Source organism: Nannospalax galili, unplaced genomic scaffold, assembly GCF_000622305.1.
Source record: "Nannospalax galili isolate Female #2095 unplaced genomic scaffold, S.galili_v1.0 scaffold1082, whole genome shotgun sequence".
NCBI lineage: Eukaryota > Metazoa > Chordata > Mammalia > Rodentia > Spalacidae > Nannospalax > Nannospalax galili.
Genome location: NW_008348580.1, coordinates 2,686,053 through 2,693,496, shown reverse-complemented (window position 1 = coordinate 2,693,496; position 7,444 = coordinate 2,686,053). Strand labels below are relative to the sequence as shown.

The 7,444-nt window shown below is 41.0% G+C and overlaps 1 non-coding gene across 1 annotated transcript; it reads right to left on the bottom strand.

Moving 5' to 3' along the window:
- Window positions 1-5,957: 5,957 nt before the first annotated feature.
- On the bottom strand, window positions 5,958-6,170 carry LOC115072434. The gene has a single exon (XR_003851492.1). It is a non-coding gene; the product is annotated as a small nucleolar RNA U3 (small nucleolar RNA).
- Window positions 6,171-7,444: the final 1,274 nt, after the last annotated feature.

The window sequence follows — 7,444 nt, the reverse complement described above, 5'->3', positions numbered from 1 at the left end:
TTTACTGCTTGCTTGAATATACTGCTTGTCTGAATTTACTGCTTGAATTTACTTGTTTAAATTTACTGCTTGTAACCAATTAACTCAACTGGAGACACAGGCATCCGGAGATAGAGGCAAGTGCTACAGCCCCTGGAGCCTGACCTGTTCTGTGTCATGTCATGTCTGCTTACACAAGATAACAGGAAAGAGTCGTGCAGGCACATACCAACTATCCCTCCCCGATTGAGACACCTGAAGGGGGTTGTAACATTTTTCTTGTTTTAAAGTTATTGGTTTGTGAAATGCTTGCTTTGAAACTATTGGCTGTATAAACGCGGGCTTTTGTGTAACAGTTGTGGAAGCCTATATAATCTTTACCTAAAATTGCCTCAGGGTCGATCGCTCTAACTAGACCTGCGTGTCTGGGAAAGACGGTCAGCCCCAGCTAGCTGGTTTAATAAAACTCTGCTTGATTTTTGCATCTCCATACTCGTGCATTTGTTCTCCAGAAGAGACCCACTGAGTCAAGCACCCTAACAAGCTTATCCTAAATATTACAATGATGGAAACAGTTATAGCGCAGTCAATTCTGAATGAAAGCCTTTGTTTAAGATACACCTATGGTCTATTTGGGGAAAGCCAAACACGGAATGGTATATTATGTCTCATATAACTTTAAAAAGTAGGCTGTGACACATATACATATGTTTATATACTATATAGTCTCTCAGAAAAGTTTTCTAAGAAGTTAAAAAGGAGTCAGAGATATAGCTCAATGGTAGGGCATTTGCCCATTATGCAGAAGTCCCTAGGTTCAATCCCCAGTACTGGAAAAAGCAAAACGGGAGCTACTTGAAATTTTAATTCATGAACTTGTATTTCTTGGAGTCTATATAACAAAAATCACAGTTCCAGGCAAGGGAAATCTCCATTCAAGTTGTTAGGGTAGTTCAAAAGACTCCCAAAATAATATAATCTATGCCACAGCCCTTGACTGTCTCCCAGAACTTGAAGGTAAGACCCTATTGCTGAAAGCACAGGACTTAAAGCAATTGAGCTGAAACTGACCTGGAAACCTCTTCCCTGAAGACTGGCTCTCACAGTATCAGAAGATACTATGCAAGCTGCCAAGGGAGAAAAACCAATCAATGATGCCATCCAGCTATAAAAATGCAGAGAATACATGACTGTGAGGTGCCCAACCCTAAGTGACACATCTACAATGCAACCTCTACAACTAAGGAACATTGCGGAAGAGGAGACAGAAAGAATGTAAGAGCCAGAGAGACAAGACACCTGCTGCTAACTAATGCTTTCAAGTCATGATAGAGAAGCTGCACCCATGAAATCTCCACAGTACAGTAGTCTAATGAGATCTGCATTATGATAAAAGAGGTTGACCTGCCAATGTGGATGAGGGAAATGTTTTAGGGTCCCAACTCAAGATGAAGGACTACAGGCAATCAGCAGATGCTGAGGGAGGCAGAATCAGGGACTATCTCCCTGAGAGTTTATTTAAATCCCAAGTGTGCAGCTTAAACACAGAAACATATGACTCAGTGCATTATACATGCACGCACACACGCACACATGCACACACACACACGTGTGTGTGTATGTATATGTAACAGTAATAAAGAAGAGGACAAGAAGTTGAGAATTGTGGGGGATGTGGGAGAAGCTGGTGGGGTACCAGGAGGGGTAGAAATAATGCAAAGATAATACTCATGTACGAAACTCAAAATAAAAAAATCACTTTTAACATTTATTTATTGTGTGGGGTGTGTGTATGCACGCCACAGCAAGCATATGTAGGTCAAAGGACAACTTTTGGAAGTCAGTTCACTCTTTTCATGATGTGGGTTCTTTAGATTGAATTGAGGTCAAGCTTGGCAGCAAGCTCCTTTACTAGCTGAGCTAGTTGGGGCTGAAGAAATGGCTCAGTGGTTAAAAGCACTGGCTGCTCTTGCAGAGGACCTAGATTTGATTCACAGCACCCACATGGTATCTAACTGTAACTCCAGTTCCAGGGTATCTGACACCCTCTTCTGGCCTCCAGAGGCATTGCACACATGGGTATACTTAACATATGCAGGCCAAACACTCATACACAGGAATAAAAATAAAGATCTTTTAAACAACTTTTCTGTTATGAAATAAATTAACTAATTAATGGTACAGATCTCACAAATTCAAGGGTACAGTCCCTATGTTTTAAATAGTACTGAGGAAAGCTTTGAGCCAATTCATAATTTGATTAGCTTTGTTTTTCTGTTTTCATTTATGTGTTCTTCCACTTTATTCACTGAGGCAAAATCTCTCAGTCAAACCCAGAGCTCCCTGGTATGTCTAGTCTCACTAGTCAGGATGTTCTGAGTACCTCCTGTCTCTGCCTTCTGAGTCTGGGATTATAGACAAGCCACCTCACCCCCTCAATAGGTTCTGGGGATCCAAGCTCTAGTACACACTTGTACAGCAAGTACTTTAATCACTGAGCCATCTTCCTAGTCTGGTCAAATGTATTTTAATGTGACTTAATTTAGTCAGATTACTTTCCATCAATAGACTAAACTTAAATATTTATTCATTTATCCATTTAAGTACTAATTGAAACCCTGTTATATGCCACTGTCCTAGGAGCCAAGAATACAAAATTAATAACCCCTTGATTAAAATGCATGCAAATATCAAGGAGTCTTGAAGTCAGGAAAGAAAAGAGACAATAGTATGAAACCAGGAACAAAAGGAGGAGGCAGGACTGAGGTCTCAGTGGACATCTTTGTCCATTGACACTGAGGAAAAGGGAAGTAGAGGATCTGGAAGGAGGAGAGATGCCGGACCATATGGAGCTGGGAGAAATGTTCCAGGTTTCATGTCCAACCTCTCAGAGCCAACAAGCTGAACTCCGGCCTCCTGGAGGCTGTCACCCCAACCTCATGCGGCTCAACTGCATGAGACACTGGATGAAGGAGGCAGCCCTGGCCAGCCACTGCAGGGACCTTCTCAAGGACAGACAGCTCTCTCTGGCAAATAGGCCAGTTCTGTGGAAGCCCTTCTCAACAGACATGAAGCTTAACACCAGAATTAATTCCCAATTTGCAAAAGGATTAATCAATTTAATAGATTAATTTGTTCAAAATATCCAAACTTGCCCTTGTAGCAAATTGTATTTCTCAACAAAAGCCCTAGTTTATTTGAAAACAAATATGCTTCATTTGAGTCAATGCCATCACTAGGCAGAACTGAATCTGTTTTTATTGCCTTTAATTTTCATCCATGATCAGAGAGAATCAAAGAAGCATACACAGGGTTACACTAAAGCTACTTTTTGCCCACAGAAAAACAATACTACTTATTTTATTAAAACTTTCAAATTTAGAAGCCAGGTATGGTGCCACAGGCCTTTAATCCCAGCACTCAGGAGGCAGAGACAGAAACAGGAGGATCTCTATGAGTTCAAGGCCAGCTTGGTCTACACTGTTGAGTTCCAGGCCAGCTGGAGCTACAGGGAGACCATGTCTCAAAAAACAAAAAACACAAAACACAAAACAAACAAAAAAAACTTTCAAATTTAGAAATTATATTTTTAAAAAGCAGCAAAACTGCAAAAAGGGAAAGGGACTTTCAAAATTAAGTCACCTGGACCATCATAGGCCAAAAAAACAAAAAACAAAAAAAACCCCAACTTGCCAAGATGACTTTGGGTTTTAAGCATGGAGAGTCTCACCACTTCTGAGATTACAGCTTCAGTTGAAACTGAAAACTCAACTAGAAATACCCAGAGACACCATGATGATGACATGAACAGCCCAAAGAGAAGTCTGAGTTATAAGACGTGGCAAACTGGGAAACTGCAGATGCTTTCTGGTTCCATGTGACGTCCTGAGACCCCAGGTGGAAAGTGTGAAGCAATAGAAATGATTTGGTATTTAAGTCTGAGGAGAGAAGTACACAGAATGAAATGAAACAAACAGCAAAGAAAACCGAGATTTCTCGTGGTGGGATTCCCCAAGTGGAAGCCCTCTGCCCACTAAAACAGCTGTGAGAATCTTAACGTTCTTGCACTCTTTCACGACCAAAGCCAGTTTCCTCCACTCGTTCAACTTCCAACACTTCAAAGAGCATGTTCACCTTCCAAAGAGCTGAAAGGCCCTTAAGGGGTTTTTGTTTCATTTTGTTTTACAAATAAATATTTTAGCCTGAAAAAAGTCTATAAAGTTAAGACCAAATTCATTTCACCCATTGGGTCCTCTCAAGAGGACTTGAGATTCCCCAGTCAATGCCACAGACTGTGGAGGGCAACGCTGGCACAGGGATGTGCTGTATTTGGGAATTGGAGCCAACACTTCCTGTGCGCTTCACAGTCAAACCTTTCCACCAGATTTATGTCCGGTGGAAGATAAAAATGTTCCAAGGACCACTTATTCTGATCCTAACTCTGATCCTAAACAAACTCCCCTTTTAACCAAGACCACACCTCCAGAAACCCATCTTTTAGAGGATGGCAAGAAGGCTAAAAGCAAAAGAATTCTGGATACCCAAAACCAAGTTGTTCCAATGCCCCCGCTCATTAGTCCTACTATGTGCTGTTTTTGTACTTTTTCTCCTTTACATAGTAATGTACAATTGTGGTTAGCTGGCTTTCCAGACAGAAGCACTTTAAAAAGATGGAGCTTCAAACTAAGTGTGGTGACACATGCCTATGATCCCAGTGGGGTGAAGGCTGGAGGATGAGGCATTCAAAGTCAGTCTCTACTACACAATGAGTTTGAGACTAGGCCAAGCTACGAAGAAAAAAAAAAAAAAAAAAAAAGCAGTTACAAGCCAAATGTAGTGGCATATGCTACAATCTCCGCACCCGGGAGGCTCAAGGAGAAGAGGCACTCAAGTTTGAGGCCAACCTAAGCTACATAGCGAGACCATCTTAGAAAAAGAAAAAGAAACAAAAAAAATCCATTACCAGCAAACACACTGTGGTGAGAAAATAGAGGACCTGCTCACGAAAAGAGACATAAAGTAAGACAGAGACTAGTTGGGAGAAGCTTGGGGTGGGTTAAAAATACATTGTGCACATGCATGAAACTGACAAAAATATGAAAAAATAACAAAACAAAACAAAATAGGATCAAAAGGCCCATAATTCCATTTTTACAAAAAAAAATAGTCTATTAAAAAAAAATCAGTCATGGGCTGGAGAGATGGCTCAACAGTGAATAGCACTGGCTGCTCTTGCCAGGTTTGATGCAAAGCACCCACATGGTGGCTAACAACTGTCCATAATTCCAGTTCCAGGGAATCCAACACCCTCTTCTGACCTCTACAGCATTGCATCATTTGGGTGCACTTACATACATGCAGGCAATACACTCGTACACATAAAATTTTTTAGATCAGTCATACACAGAGTTTTAGGAAGCTTTCTTTCAAAGTGATTAACAGGAACAGTGCGTGTAGGAAGGCTTTCTTTCTCGAGAGGAAAAGGAAAGGAAACATTTCATTAGACCCAAGCGTTATGGCTATTACCAAATCGTGAACACTCAACCACATGCCAGGCTCTGGGCTGAGTGCTTTACAAGGATTACCTCATATAATCTTTGCAGGATCTCTTTCAAATATTAAGGAACTCTCGGGAAGATTATAAAAGCCACTCAGGTCTGTCTAACCTCTACTGCATTGTTGTGGCCTGCATTGCTCTAATTGTTTTGTTTTAAGTAGAACTAAGTCTTCTACTTTTTCTAATAGCACCATGAAGCAAAGCCAGGTTTGGAGCACTGAAAAAGCATTTAAGCGCACACTTGACTGCACTTTAGTACCAAAAACTCTTTTTCTAACTGCCCTATTTTTCCAAATCCTATCAAGCTACTTAAAAGGGTATCTGCCACCTTCTGTTCTGGAACCAGGAATAGACACCAACACGATGTCACCAAACACTTCAACCCTCACATCAGAAATACAGAGCATGGATGATTTTTTTTACCACTCAGACTGCATCCTCTCCCTCTACTCTCCCAAAAGAGAGAAGAACTATCATCAATAGCAAAAGGCAGTTGCAGCGAAGCAACACCAAATGCAGGCTTCACGCTCAGGAGAGACTGCTACCTGTCCTCCTCATGGTTTCCAGTACTCTACAGAGCAGAGAAACTTCTCTAGTAATGAACTATAGAAATGATCCCTGAAAGTATAGTCTTAAGCATGGATGATTTTAACAAAGCTAACTGAAGGAGACACCTGAAATACATAGATATTCCTCCAAGTGAGCATATGAATAAAAATTAGCAAAACTGTCAAGCGAAATCTCTTGTTGCACCCAGAATTAAGTCCAAAATTAAACCCCAAGGTTAAGCAAACATCCTCTGCAACTATGGACTAACAGAAACTAAGATCAAAACCAGTATTCACATATATTTAAATACATCCAATTACTCACAATTCAGTATTAGCTTTAACTGGTGGAACATGTCTAGGCTATTCAGTCCAATGAGTACGGGGCAAAAATTGCAGTTTTTTAAACTACAACTAATTTTTAAATAACTCAAGATCCAACTTACATGATTCAGCTTTTTCTTCCTCCTCTTATTTTCCCACATTTCTACATTGTCATTAAACTATTTCAAATCATACCAGTATTAAGGATAGACTGGGGAGGGATGACTAGAGAGATGACTCAGTGGTTAAGAGCACTTGCTGCTCCTGCAGAGGAACAAAGTTCCATTCCCAGCACCCACATGCAGCAGGTCACAACTGCCTGTAACTCCAGTTCCAGAGGCTCTGATGCACCCTTCTGACTTCTGTGGTCACTTGCACACATGTACATATAAATCATACAAATATACACATATGCACATAATTTTTAAATTAAATCTAAAAGAAGGATGATTTTTTTATTTTTTGAGACAAAGTCTTCTTGACCTTGCCCAAGCTGGCCTAAAATTTATGAATGGAATTTTTGGGCTTGGTGTGGTGGCGCACAACTTTAATCCCAGCATGTGGGAGTCAGAAGCAGGCAGATCTCTGTGAGTTCAAGGGCCAATTTGGTCTACCTAGTGAGTTCCAGACCAGCTGGGGCTACAGGAAGACCCTGTCTCAGAAGAAAAAAAAGAAAAAGGACTTTTTTGAGGTCTCTGTTTTCACTTATAGCTACCATTTAGGAATAAGAACTAGTTTCACCTCCCCTCCTTGAGGATCTATAGGCAGTTAAGAGTTGCTGCTGGGACAGCTGGGCATGGTGGTGCACACCTTTAATCCCAGCACTTAGGAGGCAGAGGCACGCAGATCTCTGTAAGTTCAAGGCCAGCCTGGTCTACATAGTGAGTTCCAGGACAGCTGGGGCTACAGGGAGACTCTGTCTCCAAAAGACAAAAAAAAAAAAAACGCTGCTGGGAAGGGAATGACATTTTCTTCAGTGGTGAAGCCACTCACAAATTGCCTGTGCTCATGTTAAAAATCATTGGTTCATAACCTT